Source organism: Patiria miniata, unplaced genomic scaffold (assembly GCF_015706575.1).
Source record: "Patiria miniata isolate m_02_andy unplaced genomic scaffold, ASM1570657v1 HiC_scaffold_1, whole genome shotgun sequence".
Lineage (NCBI taxonomy): Eukaryota > Metazoa > Echinodermata > Asteroidea > Valvatida > Asterinidae > Patiria > Patiria miniata.
Genome location: NW_024037047.1, coordinates 12,527,587 through 12,549,227, shown reverse-complemented (window position 1 = coordinate 12,549,227; position 21,641 = coordinate 12,527,587). Strand labels below are relative to the sequence as shown.

Here is a 21,641-nt window from a genome sequence, read left to right as displayed (position 1 = left end):
GGCTCGAAATATCAAACATATATTTGTAAAACATCGCCACACATACTGGAAAATATCGCAAATATGTTGTAAAACATCACACACAATTGTATCCAAAAACATCGCACATTTAATGTAAAACATTGAAAATAATATTGAAAACATTGCACATATATATCGTCAATCATTGCAAATATAAATCTCACATAAATGTAAAACACCGCACATTATATTTTGAACATCGCACATATATTGTAAACATCACATACATATATTAAACATCGCACACATAAAGAAAAACATCGCACACTTGTGAAAGATAACACACACATATTGAACATACATCATATATATTGTGAAACATTGAATATTGCAACGTTTCACACGCCATATTTCATTTTTAAAACAGCAGTATTGCCAAAACAACGTTCCTGGCAAATAAAATATCATAGTATTTAACATTGATCATCACTATGCTAAGCCAGGGAGGATACATATTTAACGTAATCTTTCCTTACAGTATATTGGACACAATTACTGACTTTCTTTAATTCGTCAAGTTAATATGTTTCCCGATGTCATAGCTTTTCTACGCAAGGAATGACTTTTCTTTGACAAAATGACAACATCGTGAGTAATCAAAGGTTTCTGAGTATTGCCTCCAACATATTTGGAGGGAATGGTCTGGTATCGTCAAGATATGGAAAACGATTTGCTACATTTGTTTTCAACGCGTAGTCAACATCTGGTAAACAATGATTGATCCAAAGGAGCATGTGCAACATTGTGATTATACAATCAAAATCTGCGTGACCGCAGTGGCGAAGCCACGGGGGGTGTGGGGTGCGACAGCTCCCCCCCCCATGAAACCTTGTCGACCCCACCCCCCACCCCAGTCCCCACCCCCCCCCCCCCCCACTGAGATTTTGAGTTTCTAAAAAAGTTATCATTGATCTACATGACGTCCCCCATGAAATGTTCCAGCCCCCCAGCGCCCCCCCCCCCCCCAACTGAAAACAATTCCTGTCTCCCCCCAGTCGCCCCCCCCCCCCCCCCACTGAGATTTTGAGTTTCTAAAAAATGTACCATTGATCTACATGACGCCCCATCCCCCCCATGAAATGTTCCAGCCCCCCCCCCCCCCCCCCCTGAAAACAATTCCTGGCTATGCCACTGCGTGACCGTAACAGATTTTAGCCTTGTCTGCGGTAGATGAAGAATGCTTGTTATTGACAAAAGATCCTTATTGCCGAGGAAATCACTGGCGATACAGCTTTGTATACACAATGGAACTGGGCCGTATCATAAGTCCGACGCCTCATAAGTCCGACAATGGACAAATGCTGTTTCGAACTTAAGAGGCGTCGGAGCTATAGACCTATGAGGTGTCGGACTTATGCGGCGTCGGACCTATGAGACGGAATAAATAAATGTTATGGCTCATAAGTTTGACGACTCATAAGTCAGACGCCTCATGAGCGGACCCTAATGGATCATTAACAAGTTCCATGTCTAAGATGTTACCAGTCACAACATTGGCACAATGATATCCTTTTGAACTTACCAAGAACTTCCAGGACGATTTCTCCCGTGATGAAAGCATCCTGAGTTAGGACCGAACAAAGGTACCTCCCTTCATCCGATTCGCTGACACCTTTAATCACGAGGCTGGAACCTGATGAAGTTGCATATCTGTCGCTCGAGGGATGGTCTACACCATCGGAGTGACTGATAAGTTGTTGTTTGGAAGGATCATCCAGGGAATTCCCTTTGTACCAATTAACTCCCTTCGTGATGTCATCTTCGCGAAGCGATGTGCAGGGAACCCTGTGCCAAAGCCCGCTCTGTACACTTGCTTTACTTGTAGACAGGCCAAATACATCATGAATGATCTCTTCTGAAATTAAAGCAAAAATTAAGTTTCAAGAATATAGTATCAGTATTTTTTTTATTTGAAAGGTTCAATTTCTGTCTTTATATGAATCGTTTAAGACAAGCATATATTAAGAAAAGTGAAGTACTTAATTATCCCTTAAAAAAATGTCGCTCTCGCTCTTTTCAAGAAGAGACTAGAAATCTAGAATAATCATACAAAGCTTTGTTTAACCTTACTGCAATTTCGTGGACCTTGGGTTTCAAAGCAGTTTGGGTTTCCGGCTTCACCTTAATGAAAATTGTAAGCCCATTTTTATTATATAGGCTTATCTTGCTCTACATAATGCTTTTTCCTGTCATATATCAATTTATTTAAAATTACAGTGTTGAAATCTCTTATTTTGGTTCCTGTATAACCTCAGTTTGAGATACGGCCTTGATGTTTATCAACTGCATCGCTTAAAATAAGTCACGTGCTCAGTCTTATACAAAAATGCTTCAAGAAAGCCACGAATACAATAGCATCTTTACCCATGCTAATTCATCAGTTTAATGTAATCCGAATGTTAAAGGAAAGGTTTATCAAACAAACTTATTGGCATGCCAGACCCTTCATGGAATGGGCGATATAACTTACCAGTGCCTCGAGGACATATGTCATAAGCAGCAGACAGGCTGCTCGCGAAGATAGCAGTTGCTATTAACACGTACATAATAACAAAAACCTCAGATATCTGTAGGAATATACTTTATGTTTTATCAGCGATTCCCGATGACTAAAACTTGATCCTCTTCAAAATGGCTGCTCTTCAAAATGGCTGCTCTTCAACATGCCCATAATATTACCGTTCGCCCAGTCTTTCTTTGCAACCATGCCTATTTAAGAGTCCAATGTTCAAGCATGGATCACCCATCAAGTGTAAATATTTTGATAAGAGGGTGACGGTTCACAGAACACCTAAAATTAATGGGTACATAAAATAATATAATGCATATCATCCATTTCTGTTAGATCTGCAAGTTAGTGATATCTTATGCAGTCTCATTCGTTCCGCGGTATTGTTGAAATTATAGAATTTATTCGCCGTGAAGTGATCTACTGAGAGACGAAACAAAACTGCGGTTGAAATGTAAAATATCGTGGATCTCTTTCAGGTAGAACAATCAACACCTGTTGTTCTACATGAGGATTCTCCTTTTTTAATTTAGAAGATTTTTTTTTCACAACGGCGATAAAATTATAACTCTTTAATCCACAGGTTTACATGTTACTTTTGAATTAGAGCCAGCCAAACAGAAAATCGACCACCCAATGAACGACACAAGAAAAAGATTAGGGTAATAATTAATTACATGACAAGCGTTTGTTACTCTATAGAAAGTTGGCACGTTTCTTTATAATTTTGGTTTATTGAAGCTACTCTTGCAGCCCTATGGCTGGTTTCAAATGGCAGTACAGAGAAAAACCATACAAAAAACTAAATTTCAACTGTACAGGCACTTTACAAAAGAAAAAATCCAAAGAAATTACCTTCAAATGTAAAAGTTTTACAGTGGTGCAGATATATGCCTAACTTAAATGAATTTTCAACATTACTATCTATATATATTTAAAAAACAATCACAATATAAATGCATAAATCTAGAAACTTGTTTCCTTAATTAGTTCTTAAAACATTGCCCGCGACTCACAATTTCACAACATAGGGAGTAACTATTATATTTGGGTAATGAACGTGATGTTATTTCACAAACTCATTTCAACCAGTCGAAATAGCTCGTGTTTGTCCACAAACACATGTCTTGTTCCTTTATCATCTTCCTTTTCTAGTCATTCCCCACAGGGTTTGTACTCGTATTTCTTACACCAGTGCGCTTTTGAAAGATTGAGCAGGAATGTGAGATACCATAAAATACTTAATAATAATGTCAGATGGGTGCGATATGGATGGATGCAATACAGGATCAGACTCTACCTCTTTTTTAGTCATTTATGCTCGAAACTACTTTGACCCATGACCTTCAAAAGAACGACTTTAGTAGGCCTTGATTACGTTCAAACTAAACATGCTCGCACGGATATCACAGATTTTTCCCCATGAACTATTAGTGTGTGGCTACTATAAAAGGGTAACCGATATAGCCATGTCTCCCCGCCGGGCCATAACCGCTTAAAAGCTATCGGTTTTATTTGCTCGATAATTTCTGTGGAATTGTAGGGGCTTATATTATGTTTTGGAAGACTATGGTAAACACTCAGCTTGTAGGGGGAGTTGCTGCAGCTGCACTGTCAAATTTATATATACAAATTTTCAAACTCGACGAAGGCTGTAGGTGGCTTGTTCATTTATGTCCCGCGGACTGATTTTCCGAATACTAAACATTCACGTTATTCGTTTACTGATGCAATTTGAATCTTATTTTGAATAACCCTGTGAGTTTACTCGATTGCAATTTATTCCATTTGTATTTATTATATGAGTTACAATATTTGCAGATTTATAGCAATGATCTATATATACATGCTTGTTACATTATAAACTTGAAATCACAAAATGTATTCAAAGAAATACGTTATACACTAATAATGAGGAATCGTCCAAATTTGGTAGAGAAATACATCTTAAGGATATTTGGCAAAGAAAGTCTCATGCAGACAAGTGGGAATAGACAACCAGCCACGAAATGGGGCGCAGCACAACGTGAGAGCATGCTGAATATGTAGGTAAACAAAGGAAAAGGATGGTAAGAGTGACACGTGAGGACAGACACGTGACAGATACGTATGACAAGTATGACAATTGTCAATGGCTTCACAGATGATTGGGTAACGAACACGAAAAAGCATTAGACGAGTGGCATCGGGAAAGAGAAAACGGTCAATTTTGACATAAAATCGGCTGTAAAGGCAACAGTAAAACAACTGGCTACTCTTTCTGTGATTTGCTTCATATCTTACACAATAAATCATCGTTTCTCTTTTATTTTTGGTTTAATAATACGCCTAAATCATTTGGGGTCTTCACATCATCGTGGAATCATGATAACGTAAGAGCTTCATCTTGCAGCAAACGCAATTTCTACTGGAGGATTTGTATTCAAAATAGCAGTCAAATCGAAAACAGAAAAATGACATGAAACCAACTATATGACAAACGTATGTGTGTTCAACAAATGATCAAGTAGCAGTGAACTGAAAGGTTGCAAAACGTGGCCAGTCTTCAAAACGTGGCCAATAATTCATTAACCTTTATGATACAAGACCGATAAAGTATGACCGATAACGGATGACCAATGAAGTAATAAAAACAAAACACTGTGTAAAATTGTATTTTAAACACCGAATACGTTATTGAATCTACCGTACTTCGGTATGTTACACAGTAAAAATAGAATGAAAAAAAAAAACAACTCGTAAACAAACTACATACTAATGATAATGAGTAAATAGCAAGGCACATCGTGTATTTATAACTGTTATATAAAACTGACAAACAATGATGAGTGAATAGGCCTAATATGAAACGAAAGAAAAATTCAAAATAAGCTTCATATACGTAATGTTTGTTTTTTTTTCTCTCTTAATGAATTTTGATACCCTGTTGATTTATGTTCATCTGGATGCAAAGTCACAAACTTAGTGCTACACTGTTATCCGGTAAAACATCGAGAGAACAGAATTAAACTTGGTTTTGGGGGGTATAAACTACCAGCCGTCATGGAACGTAGTCACTGCGAGTTGTACTTTGGGTATATGTAATATTGTCTGCAGAGCATCCAGTAGGCCATTAGTTTTGGTAAGGTCCTATTTTCTCATGCTTGATATTTTTGTTTAACTAAAGGTGACTTTATGTGAATATGTATTGTTTAACGTTGACTGTTTGTTATGTTTATTGTCGTGAATGCATGCTTAGACCAGTATGCTTGGTTCCTTTGGAGAACTGTGGATTCCACTAAATCGGCCACCCAGTTTAATTTAAATAAACAATAAAAAAGTATAGAACAAAATAAACTCTGTATATGCTTAAACTATGTGTTTTTGCGTAAATTGATAGCAATACAATTAATCAGTATAAAGTAAAGAAACGAAATTGAACGACTCCAGATGCAGATTTCCCGCGTTACTCCGGGTCAAAAATGTTACAGTTATTTACAGACTTTTGTATATAAAACATTTAAAGCCATCTTTGCTGCCCTGCTTAAAATTAGTTGTCAAATATGCAGCAAATTGGCAATTTTAAGTGGTTTAAAATTAAGAATGTGTTTGTCATTGAACGTGTCCTCTGCAAGCTTTTATGGTTGTTTACTTTATGTAAAATATTTCACGTTTATTACATGATTTAACCAATACCATCTCTCATTCATTTCCTCATATCTGTACATGTACCATCAATTTTAACTGCCCAATTTGCCCTAAATTCATCTTTATCTCAAATTTGTTTTCCTGATGTTACAAGTGTTCTTGATTTTTTTCTGTTGTTCGAAATGTTACTGCGATATCTACTTTCTGCACATCTTCTACCCATTCGGTACAAACATTGATTTTAAATTAATTGTTCCCTCGTCACTGAATATTTCACTACCCCCTGTATTATATAAGTGTTTTAAATGTATAACATACATTTAATTTATTAATTAAATCAATTTTTATTAACGCCAACATTAAAATGAAACAAAAAAGAACCATAGTACAGGTAGTAATTATAAGTAAAGAAAATGTTATCTTCAGTCAGCGAAATATCAATTTAATTCCATGTTCTTGTATACGAACGTCAGTTAGGTCACGCCCTCGTCGCCCGTTTAATATAGATGTTGAACATGAGGACCTTCATTCTACCGTCTTCGGCCCCACAAGTAAGGTTGTCTCATCATCTTTGCAGGCAATAAGGTGCAAAGTGCGGCCCTATTTTGGTAAAATGATGTCACTTGAAGGACATTTTGAGAAAAAGTGATTTAAAGATTGAGATGTTGCCGTTTTGGTCTTTAGGTCTTCAAGACTTTGAAGCAGTCATTTTCTGATGTCTAGACAACCAATATTTTGTTTTCTTACATAATTCACTAAATTTCGTGGATATTTCTAGAGATATAGAATGTTTTTGGAAGATACATCATTTTACTAAAAAAGACTTCCAATGGAAAGCTTGGATTTGTTACGCAGTAATAATGTATGTGTGTACATATCATTTGGAATAATCATGAATAGACTTAAAAACGAAACAGTCTGCATTTAAGCCTGTGAAAGGGTAATTTCGTTTATGATGAAAATAATGCAAACGACTTTCCCCAGTTTACTTACATATCAAGGGAAACAAATGGGATATGCATGAATTCAAACCAACAGTGCTATTTTGGTAAAATGGTGTATGTCTGACATGCACAAACAATTATTAATGAGACTTTAATTACCAAAAATGCTGTAAGTAAAAGTACGCCATTTTACCTTGTTTGTGAGATTTGCAAACACAGATATATGTCACGTACGTCAGACTTGCATTATTTTTCTAAAAAAAAAGCTGCACTAGTTAAGTTTTCCATGGTGAGATTCATATAATATCCTTTGAGCGCTTCATTTCTTGACTCTAATATTTTCTGAATCGGAAACAGCGCCCTCACTTTACCGGGATTTGAGTCTAACTCAAAATCGCCCAAAAATCGACTTACATCATTTTACCAAAATAGGGCCGAGTGTATAATCGGATGGTTAGAACTGGCCTATCCAAGGAGGTTTAATCATTACTGAAGGTGCCTTTTGACATTCCTATTTCGGAACTTTTCCACTGTAGTTCTTTGATGACTTTTCACGTGCTCTCTTGCACCCGAAATGTGATGTAGGCAAATTGAACATCGATGTCTGGACGTTTCACTTTTATCTGAATGAAACGTTGAGATCATTTTCAACTTGAAACTTTCAAATCGAACGAATTTTACATTTTATATGACAATATAATGACAAACCCCAATGTACCCGTTTACATTTCAGTGAGACATTTCAAAATATTCCCTCTTGTTTTGGTCCAAAAAGTGCATGGTTTTTAACTTGACACTGTGATTAATTCAAGAGATCCGATGATGTTAAGATACGGTTTACCCAACCAATACTATGGTTAGCTAACCAATGAATGAAGCTCTAATACTGGTATTGTTATTCTCAAAAGTTAGCTCAGGGTATACTTGGGCAGATAGGATGAACATTTTGGGAAATTGTGCCTATGATAAGCATGGCATTTGGCACGCATTCAGAGTATGTCCTTAGAAAGATATTTGGCTCTAGGGCCATCGCAGATTTGTCCTGTGAAAAAAAATATAGATAGAATAACAAGTAATGGTTGCAATTTTTTGAATGATTGCAATAGCTTTATTTGCAATGGCTACGTTTGTACAGACCAGCACGGTTTTCTTTTCAAAAAAGTCTTATTAGCACCTTACTTGTATCTTGGGAGAACTCACGAGATTACAAATAGTTAGTCTCCCCCTCCTCCAAAAAAAAATACAGTTTTAGTTTGAGAGATGACTAGTTAAAACAATGGATATGAACATTGAAAATGCCTCAATAACTATCCGTCGGTACAGGAATGAAAAAAAAAGTTAGGTTTATTATTTATTTTTCGAAGAGCTTGACATATCAATTTCAGTCCGAATGTGTTTGTATATATAGATCAGAGACCAGCATACACAACTCCTCACTGCGAGATTAGCGATGCTGACAGCAATGATGAACGCTGGGACGACCTCATCGGGGAAACCTTGCCAGTTCAGTTCAGTCTGTTGAAAGGAAATTTATAATTACCAGACTAGTTGAAAAATTTTACAAGAACGTTTTCCACGTATTTACTTTTACCACAATTGAAAATTACGAACTAATTGCAGCCGTTAAGATTCTACAATATAAACCACTGGAACAAATTTCATTGGCAGGTTGTAATAAAAGAGGAGAGATTTGTAACAAATTATATAAGTCATACTCACATCAATCAAGTAGTCTATAATGTAGGCCAACTCAGCCAAACTTGCCAACACGATGACAAGTACCAGCAGCTTCCATTTGTTGTATAACTGAAAAATAAAACACCACCATTTTCATTAACCCTGAGACACTCCTCATACCTCAATAATGTATTTCTATTTATTCGAGTAAGATTCTTTCATTTGTTTCTTTCAGTTTTTCATGAATATTTAAATATTAAAGAATACTTACGAACAAGAAGCCAAAGGCACATATACTAGTGGAATATATAGCTCCTAAAACTAGCTGCACAATTTCTGCAGTTGCCAATACTGTCTTTTCAATCTTCAGGACAAATACCACGAACGTCAGCTACCGAAAAAAAAGTGAGCAATCAAGAGCCCATTTAGAATAGTAAGCACAGTTAACTTGCACATTAAGTATGTATTAAACATTAAATATTAAAACCAAACATTAAGTATACAGAAAAATCAAGCTTGACATAACATATCACACTTTTCACAGATCAGACCATACCAAACTTGATAGATCAGAGAAAACTGTACGGACCGGATCAACTTATTAAAATAAAGGTAAGCATTAAAAGTGAGCTTCGTGATTAAGTTGTATCTTGGCAATATGTTTCAAACGCTAACCCATACTAACAACACCTGCATAAATCCCCGTCATGTGATTGATAGGTCGTTGATCACGTGTCATTGAATTATTCGTTCCAACACACGGCCGCAGATGACGAGGATTTATTCCGGTGGTGTATAAAACGAATCATGATTTGATTTTTTTTTCACATTCGTGCAATCGAAAGAATAGGTTCATTCGGTGGATTGTTCCATTTTGCACTCGGCTTTGTCTCGTGGAATGGAACATTCGTTCAATTGCCTCATGAAATTATTCTCACCATTACACTCATAATTGTTCGTTATTTGTATACTAACCTCCAGATGAAGATTCAACAACAGCAAACACATCACAAATAGATGTTTCACGTTCTCATCTAGAAATACATGACATTCAAAACATAAAACAAATACTTTTATACTAAATGTTACTAGAAGCTGGTATTTGTGTATTTTTTAGACCAATTGTTATGTGCTATCATAGAGCAAGGACCCAAGAAGTCAGGACTCTTGGGCGATTTACATTTTGACCATTAACATACCAATCCCTCGGGAATGTCTATAGCTACAGCACTGTGACCGCAAGCCTCGACCATTCAAAGCGTGAATGCCAGCGGCCTTTGAACACGATGATCGTCGCCGCCTTTTTAGTTGGTAACCAACAACCTCCCTATATGCTGCATAATAAGTCATGTCACGTCGCTGCTCTTTTTTGAAAAATATATTTTACGACAAAATAGGTTTTTACAACTGCGCAGTTGTTAGATGTGAGTTATGAACTCAAGTTAGCAATGTGCAGTTGCTGGTGCTTAAAAGCGTTATCTGTCCCTGTAATTTGTTGATAAATTGGATTTCTTTCAGATAAGTTTTAATGTATTTTCAGACATTTTAATTGGCAATATATCATTGATGAAATGTGTTTTTTTGGAAAATTTCACAAATTTTCACCCTAAAGGTACAGAGCATTTTGTTCTTCATGAAATGATTGTTTCAGTGATGTTGACCACATTGTTAGCCAGTTTTAGCCAACTCCGAACAAACACTTCAAAATCATTCATTTTTAGCGATGTATGACAACTGCGCATGCGTATTTACCATGGTACTGTCTACGAAGCCATACAAACTCCTTTTTTGGCAATAGTGAGCGCGGATCTCTATTGTGTCGGGATTAGCGTAGTGAGCAACTGAGCAAGCTGGTGTGGCAGGGCCAAGTTTTACTTGTAGTTTTTACTGTATTTTTTGTAGTGTTTTAGGATAGGAGTAGGTCCCCTGAATAAATCACCCTTTTTATTAGATGTCCCCTACCCTTTCATAGTAGTGTTTCCCCCTGATTAGCTTTCCCCAGTAACAGTTCACATTGTATGTAAATTGTTCCCATGCCATTGGTTCCCCCTGTCTCAAGACCATGTGCCCTGCTCACCCTGTAAGACCACAGACCCCTCATGATCAGTAGCAGACCAGCGGCAGTAGAGCTAGAGAGAGGACCGTGCATTTTATTACCTCTCTTTCCCCCTTGATTTTCTTGGGTGCGCTTTGCCCTGTGTGAGAGTTTATCTGCTCGAGTTATTGGTGAGTTCTGATATATGTTTTTTTTTTGTATTTTCTCATTAAGTGTATTATTAAGTTTTTTAGAAGTTTTGATCTGTTTTGGTATTGTTCAGAGTTTTGACAATCAAGTTTTATAGAATTCCTGAACAGCCTTGTAAGTTGTAGGAATTATCACTTGAAGTTTTGAGATTGGGTTTATTTAGAAATTACTTGAAGAAAGTTAGCTTGTATTGTTTGATTTTGATTGATCAGGATCATTAGACATGTTAGAGTTCTGTTATTTTCGAGGAAAACTGTGTTGTCAGAAGTTTGATTTATTTCATTGACTTAATTTCCGAGGAATGACTTGGATAGATGCATTGCATTGCCTTTTTCTTTTGACATCTGATTTCAGTATTTTGGATGGTGTTTTCTTCATTACCTTTATTGTTTTATTGTACATGTATAAAGCCAAGAGGAGTGGTTTTCCCACAGACTTCTTACTGATTAGATTTCTATATTTATACATTAGTTAGACTTGTCCAAGCTGTTCATTTACTGTAGACCTGCATTTCCTTTATTTTGTATTAAGACACCTGTTGCATTTAGTTATTCTTATCTGCTTTGGACCTTTGCAAGTTTACTGTTTAGGAATGTTGAATTACCCCCTTGGTGATTAGTCCCACCTGGCATTCAGAAGACGGGGACCACTGTTTATCTTGCTCATTAGGTATTCACGAGAAATTTTAGTGTTCTTGGCAAGAGTGTATAGTAGTTCCACATGGCATTGTTTATATTACTTTAGACCTAGTGTAGCTTGAGTTGTTTGCATTGTTTACTGTTTCTTATTATGTTCTTTACTTTCTTATCTTGTTTTACAGATTTTCTGCCAGAAGTGTCTTTAAGGTCTACTAATATACTCACTGTGTTGGTTTGAGTCTTTGGTTTTAGGTTTAAGTTTTTGGTCTTCATCTTTTGTTTTGATTTTGATTTGAAGTTCTTGTAAATAAATTCCTTTTGTCTTTTTTTGTTCGAAATCTAGAATTGTGTCCCTTGTCCCTATTAATTCAGTCTCCTCGCGCCTTTTCTCTTCAAAGATCCTGAGTTTAGTTTGGTTAGAATCCCCATAGTTGTATTAGTTTTCGCGAGTTCCCCAGGTGTGTCATTTTTCCAGGTTACACTGTCACCAGGTGCTTTCTATCGTAGCTTTCGAGCGCGGCGACCATCATTTTACTTTTGAAGTCTTGGAGTACGAACTCCTTGGGTCCTTGCTCTATGGTGCTATCAAGTTGGAACCGTCGAAAATCATGTGCAGAACTCAATGGTAGGTTTCCATTCCTCTTCTATTTAAGAAATGGCATCCAGATAAATTTTTCTTTGAGCCCGATGAGAATCCATCCAGTAACTTTTGGCCGAGGGAATGCCAATCTATCAAGTAACTTTGTGCATTTCACTAACATTTAACAAAATATTTCCTTTACGACGCATCAGTAGCAAAGCTTTTTTTCAGTAAGGAACACTCGTAGTCTTCGGTAGGTTCTTACGGACCAATACCAAGTCGTCCGCAGACGAGCGATTCGTCGCGCCTGCCAGTCACTTCGGTCCTCCATACATTCTCTGAAACCTTTGCTTTTTAAAATCATATCGAACAATTTCCAGAGTGCCAAAGGAAATGGTAAATTGAAATTAATTTACAGTGAATGTTATTATACAGGCACGGGATGATCGCAGACGCTGGAGAAAAAGTCCCTGCTAGCCAAAACACGCACTTGGATCTACGAGTCACCTTGATTTTGTGTTTCTGCTCCCCACGGGAATATCATTGTTCTTGCCTGCCAGTACTTTCTGAACAAGTATGGGACAAACAAAACCTCCACAACGCCAGCGCCCAAGACCGAAACTGCCTGCAAATGAAAGAAAATCACTAAATTAGGAGGTGTACCTCAGAAAGGCAACACTTGTAAATGTCTGTAAAAAATTGTCTTTAAGAGTAATGCAAACATGAATAATACAGGAACCCAACTTTATTTCTTGACAAAATATTAATGACTCGGTTTTAAGTTGAACAATTTTCAAATTGACTGGAGCTGGGTTTGAACCTGCAACTTCCTCATTGTTGTCTCAGCGCTCTACCAACTGAACTAACCAAATATTGCCGGATCACCTTTTTGTCAATGAGTTTGTCCAAAGGCAGTTTTTCATAAGCCATAAACCTGTATTATGCAAAGTAGCCTGCGATTACGTATAAAGTCACGTTTCAATTCAATTCATCTCAACATTTATTTCAAGGTAATCGCTGATCGGACCACGCGGTAGAGTGATGGACAGCTCGCGGCAGATGGACATCTTGTTGATCACGCTGCCTCACAATGACGTAGTCGATAAGATGCCAATGCTTGAGTCTTGGGTGCATCCATGATGTTTTTCGTCGATTTGGTTGTTGGAACAATGTGTTTGTGATGGTACGTTTGTTCGTCGCACAGAAGCTGATCGAGCAAGAGGGACCCATTACCAAAACCAACTCCGGCTTGTCGGTCGGCGACAGCAGGTTTGCCGATCCAGAAGAATGTGTAGCCTGCACCAGTTTCAGTGAACTGCAGTTCACCGAAAGTCTTGTCTCGCATAATGCGGCAAAATCGACACCTTTCTGGGCGAGCACGCGAGCGACGATGGCTGTTTTTCGTTCCGGGTTGTTGACATGTATCTTGCACTTTTCGAACATTCCGCACACCGAACGTGTTGACGAAAAGGGGTGCCCTTTTACCTAGCAACGACGTCCCATGGGCGGGACATATCGCTGGTTGACGTGCACCGTTCCTTGTGTGTGACGCACGTACACCAGGGGATTTGTACTAAGTTCACGCAGTGGCCGCGCTTCGCGGCAAATTAATTGCAGTCAGGCAAGATGGCGTCGGTCGGTCACCCCCAACTGTACTCTCTTTGCCGGTGAGGGGGTTCTTGTGCCTGGGTGAGTTTAACAACATCCCAGGTAGTTAACATGCTTATACAAGAAAATCCATGTGTGAAGTTTGTTAATATCTGAAAGATAATTAATGTGTGCAGTGGAACGAAGAGGGGTGCTGTATGATTCCATGGGCGTGAACGGGTGCAGATTCTAATGACCCGTTTTTAAATAGTGAACATTGTTTTGATAGTTTACATTGGCAATGCTGCAAAACCTGCGAAACAGCTAAAAGGGATTTACTAAGAACAAAATTATTTTAATAAACCACATAGAAACTGACTACTGACAAAAAAAAATGACTATTAAATATGAATGAGAAGATATAGAAAACACCTTATCTCTATATGGACAAATTTTACTTACGATCTTAGACTTTTGATCTCCATTCGGCATCTGTTCTCCTTTCAGTATCGATTCCCTATCATCCGGCACTGTGTAATACACTATGCAATAGGCAACCAGAACCACGTAACACAAACAATGTAGTAGAAGGCTGTAAGGCATCCTCCAAAACACACCGTGCACAGAATACACCAGAAGGAACACTACAAACAAGGGACGAAATATAGTTCACAGTGTTTGAAATTGATCGGGTTTTTTTTAGAATGCCAAATTGATTGTTGTCAGTAGATGTTTTTGTTCGAAATTATTTTACAACAAAATAATTATTTAAAAAGTAATTTAATTTAAAAAAAGGATTTAATTTATATAAAATATGAATTACATGTTTATGTAAATAATCCAAATGCAAAATCACTTGAAATTGCCCTTTTCCTTATGTGATTTATCTGGGGAAAAAAGATTAACTTCAATATTATTATTATTCATTGCTTATGGTCGTCTGTGCATTGTATTTGAGTTGTTGGCAATTAGGGAAAATATATAATCTATTTCAATGATTGACTTTAAAAGACAGTGTTGCTGGTATTGTGGCTTCTGGTTTTGTACGGGCCAGGAACGATTGTATACTCTGCGCTGTCGGTTGACATGATGCAAATGAGACAAGGTCACAATTAAAATTTAGCATCTGTAAAGCATGGACAAACTTTGATTACAAATTGTGATAAATACCGACACCCAGCTCAATAATCCCATTCTATGCAGATGTCCAAATCTGAAGCTTATCTTTTAATAGATGTCCTTTAGAAAGAATAAACCAAAATTGAACGGTTCAGATATCTTCTGATGGTAAATGCAATTCATGTAAAAGGTGACGCAGCCAAAAGCCTTTCAAGTAAATGGCATAAACACACTTAAAAAAAAATTGCATTTGTCTAAATTTGTAGAAATTGAAGTCTCACTAACCTGCTATGATACCCAAAACGATTGCCAATACAAAATTTGGTGAATCCGGTTTTTCTTCTGCAAAAAAAGGAAAGACCTTAAGGGATGTCACATCACTCACTTGCAACTTTTTTGAACGCTGAATTGATTGTATTTTTACCCGTGGATGCTTTTGTTCGTGATCATTGTATCAATAATATAAGTAAAAAAAAAACACGTTTTTAAAGTTACAAATGCTAAGTTGAATGTTCATGTAAATTATATTTTTGGGAAATCGCTCAAGATGTCACCTTTTCCTTAAATATGTACCTGAAAAAAAATGCACTTGGTTCCTTCAATGTCATGAATGTAGGTTTAAAATGCTTATCTTCAGTTAATATTATTTATTGCTTATCATCGTCTTTGGATTCCATGAGTTCTTAGCGATTGGGGGGGGGGATATTATTCATTTCAATGATTAATTTCAAAACAATATATAAATTAAAATTGGAATGTTGCTGGTGTTGCTGATTCTGGTTTTGTACGGGCCAGGTACGGTTGCAAACTCTGTGCTGTCGGTTGACATGATGCGTATAAGACAAGGTCACACTTAAAATTTAGCATCTGTAAAGCGTTGACAAACTTTGATTACAAATTGTGATAAATACCGACACCCAGCTCAATAATCCCATTCTATGCAGATGGCCAAATCTGAAGCTTCTTTTTTAATAGATGCCCTTTAGTAGGAATAAACCAAATTTAAACAGTTCAGATATCTTCTGATGGTAAATGCAATTCCGGTAAAAGGAGACGCATCCAACATTCTTCAGAGTAAATGGCATAAAATACACTTTAAACAACCCGGAATTTGTCTAAACTTTCTCATTGCTTATGGTCGTCTGTATGATTTGTTGGCAATTATGGAACATATATAATTCATTTCAATAATTATCTTTAAAGGACAGTGTTACTGGTATTGTGGCTTCTGGTTTTGCATGGGCCAGGAACGATTGCATACTCTGCGCTGTCGGTTGACATGATGCAAATGAGACAAGGTCACACTTAAAATTTAGCATCTGTAAAGCACGGACAAACTTTGATTACAAATTGTGATAAATACCGACACCCAGCTCAATAATCCCATTCTATGCAAATGTCCAAATCAGAAGCCTATCTTTTAATAGATGTCCTTTAGAAAGAATAAACCAAAATTGAACGGTTTCTGATATCTTCTGATGGTAAATGCAATTTATGTAAAGGGTGACGCAGCCAAAAGCCTTTCAAGTAAATGGCATAAACACACTTTAAAAAATGGCATCTGTCTAAATTTATAGAAATTGAAGTCTCACTAACCTGCTATGATACCCAAAACGATTGCCAATACAAAATTTGGCGAATCCGGTTTTTCTTCTGCAAACATAAGCATTGTAAGAGCCGCTGCACATCCAAAAGCGAAGATAGACAGGACAAGAAAGAGCCATTCCAATGGAGACAAATCAGCGCAGGATTGTCTCTTGAACTTTAAAATGGAAGGCTTAGATTCTTTCTTCTGGTAATAAAAAGAATGTGAGTAAATTGATTCAGAGCAGCATGAGAAAAGTAAGGATGCAACATCGAAATCGGAGCTACGGCTATGGGCTGCTACTAACACATGGATATTTCTGGAATTTTTTTTTAACTCAACGGATTACCTATTTTGATTAAATTTTATAAAATGCAAATATGTCACAGGAGTTCATTTAGTTATAGAATTTACACCTTTCCATTTTCCAACAAAATCCTAAATTTACGTCACTGTATATAATAATTATATAGCTATTTATAATTAAATATTGAAAATAAAGGAATATTGTTGTAAGTGACCCTTTATATACCCGAATTACGATTCAATTGACATATAAATGCATATATAAGCATGTAAAAGCATTTTTTACGGTAGGCATCTCATGTTCAGCGTTTCAAAGGTAATCATTATATACACTATTATTTATCTACATACATTCGGCGTCATCGTTTTCTTCGCAGATCTGTTTAGGCTCGGTGGTTGAGTTCGACATCTTCGAGTCTCACCTGAAAATGAAGATTTTGATCTTTTTTTCGAAAGCCCTCTTAAATCCGCAAAGTTTCGATTGTTACTTATGTTAGTCATGTTAGTAATGGACAAAACCAAGTCGCCCCAATCATTTAATGCCCAAATTAAATGAAGAATAGGCCCTAACTCGTGATTTGCAAGACAGGAAATACATTTGTTTGTTTTTTCAAATCAGGACAACTGACAGGACTGTAGCCGCCGAGGCAAATAAATCAAACGTACGTAGGCAGACTACCATGACTGCTAGCCCAGGTTGGCCTCCGTTGTGACTCACTGACTGCTAGCCCAGGTTGGACTCCGTTGTGACTCACTGACTGCTAGCCCAGGTTGGACTCCGTTGTGACTCACTGACTGCTAGCCCAGGTTGGACTCCGTTGTGTACACGCAACGGAGTGAAACCGGCATGACCTGGGCTTCGTGACTGCGTAAATAACATGTTAAACCGCAGCCGCCACTGGCTGACGAAACCTGCAAAGAAACGTGACCTTTGCACGACCATATTTTACACATTTCGACGGTACAGAATAACATCGAGGACTTAAGTGTTTTCGCTGCATGAACAGTCCTGTTTTGTTTGGAAATGGACAAAAGATAAAGACTTACGTAGGTTGAAAAAGCTGATTCTTGTTCCAAGAACATGACGAAAACATCGGTACACCAACAAACAAGATGGCGGCACAACGAGTTTTGAAATTGTCCGCGCACTGGTCTGGTTCCCATGGCGCTATGACGCGTGGGCATCGGGAATAATTGCCAGGTCTGGGATCAGACTATCCTCGCGCCGCACATTGTCACAATGCGCATGCGTGACAGTATCGCAAGAATTTCTGACTAGACGGATTCCGATATGGCGATCACTGATCTCTAGTCATTCAAGTTCGAAAAATTTTCCCAAAAGAAATTCAAATAAAAATATGAACTATTTAAATAAAAACTCGAAAAAAATGCTCTCGAAAAATAATTAATAACTGCTCTGGGAAAAAAAAAATTGCCCTGCCCAAAAAAATCACTGCCCTGGGAAAAAGATGCTCTCCAGCTTTGGAAAACAAACTCTGGGAAAAAACACTGCTCTGGGGAAAAAAATTGCTCTGGAAAAAAATAACTGCTCTGGGAAAATATAACTTGTCTGGAAAGAAACATTAATGCTCTGAAAAAAAACTGGCTCTAGAGACTGCTCTGGAAAAAATAAAAGTGGTGGCACTAACACTAGCAGGATTTCGTAAACTATTGATCAATGGTTGAAAATACTTTTGAAATAACACAGAAATACACGTTATTGTACATGTTTTTATCAAAGACATTTACTTGGGAAACGGAACAATTTCAATATCTTTTGACAAAAATTAGACTAATTTTTGACTAATAAATATGTGACTAACGGATTTTGGACTAATTTGTGAGCCCATATGAATAACTTGTTCATACAGTGTTGGGAAAAATATACCAATTGAAACCAATTTGAATCCCAAATGAAATTTCCAATTGATGGGTGAAATGGACGGGAGGAAAAACATACAAATTGAAACCAATTGAGTCCAATTAAATTTCCAATTGATTGGAGAAAATAGACGGGAGAAAAAACATGCCAACTGAAACCAATTGCGTCCCAAGTGAAATTTTCAATTGATGGGGAAAAATAAACGGGAGGAAAAACATACCAGTTGACACCAATTGAGTACCATTTGTTGGAGCCAATTCATTCCAACTCATTCCAATTCAAAAATCAATTAATTTTAATAGGCCGTTTACAGTAGGGAGGACCGTGCTAGGACTACGGTTCGACAAAATTGATTGGACGTGTCGGCTGTAAATCATTAGGCGGGAATCTAATATGACGTCGGCCTAAAAAACGATAGCCGACGTCGGCGGAACGGCTTCTATAAGTCCTAACGGTTAGCCAGTTTCCCACCAACGTCGGCAAAACGGTAACAACTCGACGTTGGCTATAGGACTGTGCCGGGACTACGGTCTGACGTAACTGATTGGACGCGTCGGCTATAAATCATCCCGCCGACGTCGGTGAGAATCTGAATAATATGACGTCGGCCAGAAGAACGATAGACTACGTCGGCTGGCCGTTTTGTTGGGGCATGTCGATGACCTGCATTCCCACCAACGTCGGCAAGACAGTTAGAGCCCAACGTCCGTTTCAGGGACCTTGGTACGACCTCATTGCGACTGCCTTTGGCCGACCGCGACCATTTTCCGACTTTGCCGACTGATTTCCGACTAAACACGACGTCGGGCCGACGTCAGCGTGCTACCTAGGAAAGGGTATTCAAAGCCATGCTCGTGAAATTGAAACGTGAAGTTAAAGGATTCGTGAGACGCAAAAGCCCAATTTCTGTTGCTGATATGGAGAAAATGCAAGCATCAAATGAGTTGGACATGAGTATACTCCCAGGGGACTGCAGAATAAGGTATTCGTTGACGTTATGTGGAATTTCGTTTCGTTTTTTGTACGATATGCTAATTGGCTCGTTGCAGCGCTTACTTCAGGTTATGCAATCAAGAATGTTCACCTAATCTCCTTTATATAGAGCTGTTTTAGTTCTAAGCGTTCATTCCCGGTCAAGCGACACACCCTGCTACACCAGATTTAGTGACTGCCAATACAGCTCCTGCTTATGCGTCATGTCACAGAGCGATATACAGCCTCAGCCCGTTGGCGGCAATCAAGAAATCTTGCAAGCCATCCAGGCTCTGACAAACTCTATAGACTCAAAAGTCCAATCTGCTTGCAAGAAGCAGAAACTCACCGACACACCTGCCTTCAAGAGGGATGGTAATCAGCAGCAATTTTCTCATTGCGAGAAAATGCTGACCTTAATCGAAACCTCTCTACAGAACATCGAAACGCTTGACCTAGACGAAGCAAAAAGCAATCTGAAAGAAGCAATCAAAGCCACCAAAGAGCGTCAGAAACTAATTTGACTCGCCGACAGATCGGAGCTCGGCTGGGGCGTTGTCAAGGAGTACGTGGCTGATACCCTTGCCGAGGACTCCAGCGATGAAAAGAGAATCAAAAAAGCCGAGAAGACAGCCGCTGCTAAGAAACCGGCCCCAAGAAGCGAGCCAGCAGTAGCAGCAGACCATACCAAACCAAGATGATGGCGGCCAATATGCGTACTGCTACTCCTTTTCGTCCGCAGTATTTTCGTCCCTACCAGAGCCTATCACGACAACCGTATCTGCTTCCAATGTGGCATCCAAGGACATGTGCGCACAACATGTCCATCCCTTCGAGCACTCCAACAACCAAGACTGCAACCATCCAGAACATCCGACAAGCAGTAGAGTTTGGGAACATCAACTCGATGGCAAAACACCAGAAGGAGTTCAAGGTAAATTAAAACAATGCATTTCCTTTTGGAGAAGTGTTTTGAAGGCCAGTAATTTTGTTATAGATGTTTTGGATTCAGGTTATAAAATCCCGTTCCTAACCACTCCGCCTCCATTCATAGCAAAAAAACAATGCATCTAGCCTAGACCACCCCGAGTTTGTCGAACGAGCCATTTCTGAGCTGTTGAGAAAACGGTGCATATACGAGGTCGATAGTCCGCCTTACTGCTGTAACCCTCTCACAGTTGCCGTAGGGAAGAAGCTAAGATTAGTTCTAGATCTTCGACATCCCAATCAATTTGTTTACAAGACCAAGTTCAAATATGAAGATCTACCCCACATATTTCAAATTCTAGATCACAACCAGTACTATTTCAGTTTCGATCTCGAGTCCGGCTACCATCATGTTGACGTTTTCGGTCCCCACCAGAAATACCTCGGTTTTTCTTGGAGATCTAAGAACTCCACCACTAAATTCTACGTGTTTCGCGTCTTACCATTCGGTCTCTCCAGTGCGTGTTACATATTTACTAAGATCACCAGGCCGCTCGTCTATCATTGGCGCGCACAAGGAATCACTTCGTTTGCCTACATCGATGACGGCATCATAGTATCCCCAGATTTTCATACCGCACTGCACAACTCTCTCACCGTTAAACAGACTCTAGTAAAGAGTGGATTCGTCCCAAGTAAAACGAAGTGCATGTGGCATCCTCAGACTAGCATCAAGTTCCTCGGCATGATCATAGATTCGCGCACTTTGACATTCACCGTGCCCCCCCACTAAAATTACGAAACTCAAAGTATCAATCGACAAAGTCCTGTCAGATCACGCCCTCTCCATCCCAACCCATGCAAAATCTCTCGCTAGCATCACCGGTCAAATAATATCCATGTCAGTAGCGCTAGGACCAGTAACGCGCCTCATGACACGCGCCACATATCAAACTACCGAATCCAGGTCCTCGTGGTCTGACTGCATGCTCTTATCGGATCGCACAGTCACGGAGTTGAAT

General features: G+C 38.4%; 2 long non-coding RNA genes across 2 annotated transcripts; one reads left to right on the top strand and one right to left on the bottom strand.

Annotated features, from left to right (window-relative positions):
- The first annotated feature begins 10,914 nt into the window (after nucleotides 1–10,914).
- LOC119723491 lies at nucleotides 10,915–12,006 on the top strand. The gene is made up of 2 exons (XR_005270548.1): nucleotides 10,915–11,004; nucleotides 11,844–12,006. It is a non-coding gene; the product is annotated as an uncharacterized LOC119723491 (long non-coding RNA).
- A 3,226-nt stretch (nucleotides 12,007–15,232) lies between these two features.
- Nucleotides 15,233–17,951, bottom strand: LOC119734590. The gene is made up of 4 exons (XR_005272126.1): nucleotides 17,886–17,951; nucleotides 17,190–17,260; nucleotides 16,544–16,739; nucleotides 15,233–15,289 (listed from the first exon to the last, which is right to left on the bottom strand). It is a non-coding gene; the product is annotated as an uncharacterized LOC119734590 (long non-coding RNA).
- Between the last annotated feature and the right edge of the window lie 3,690 nt (nucleotides 17,952–21,641).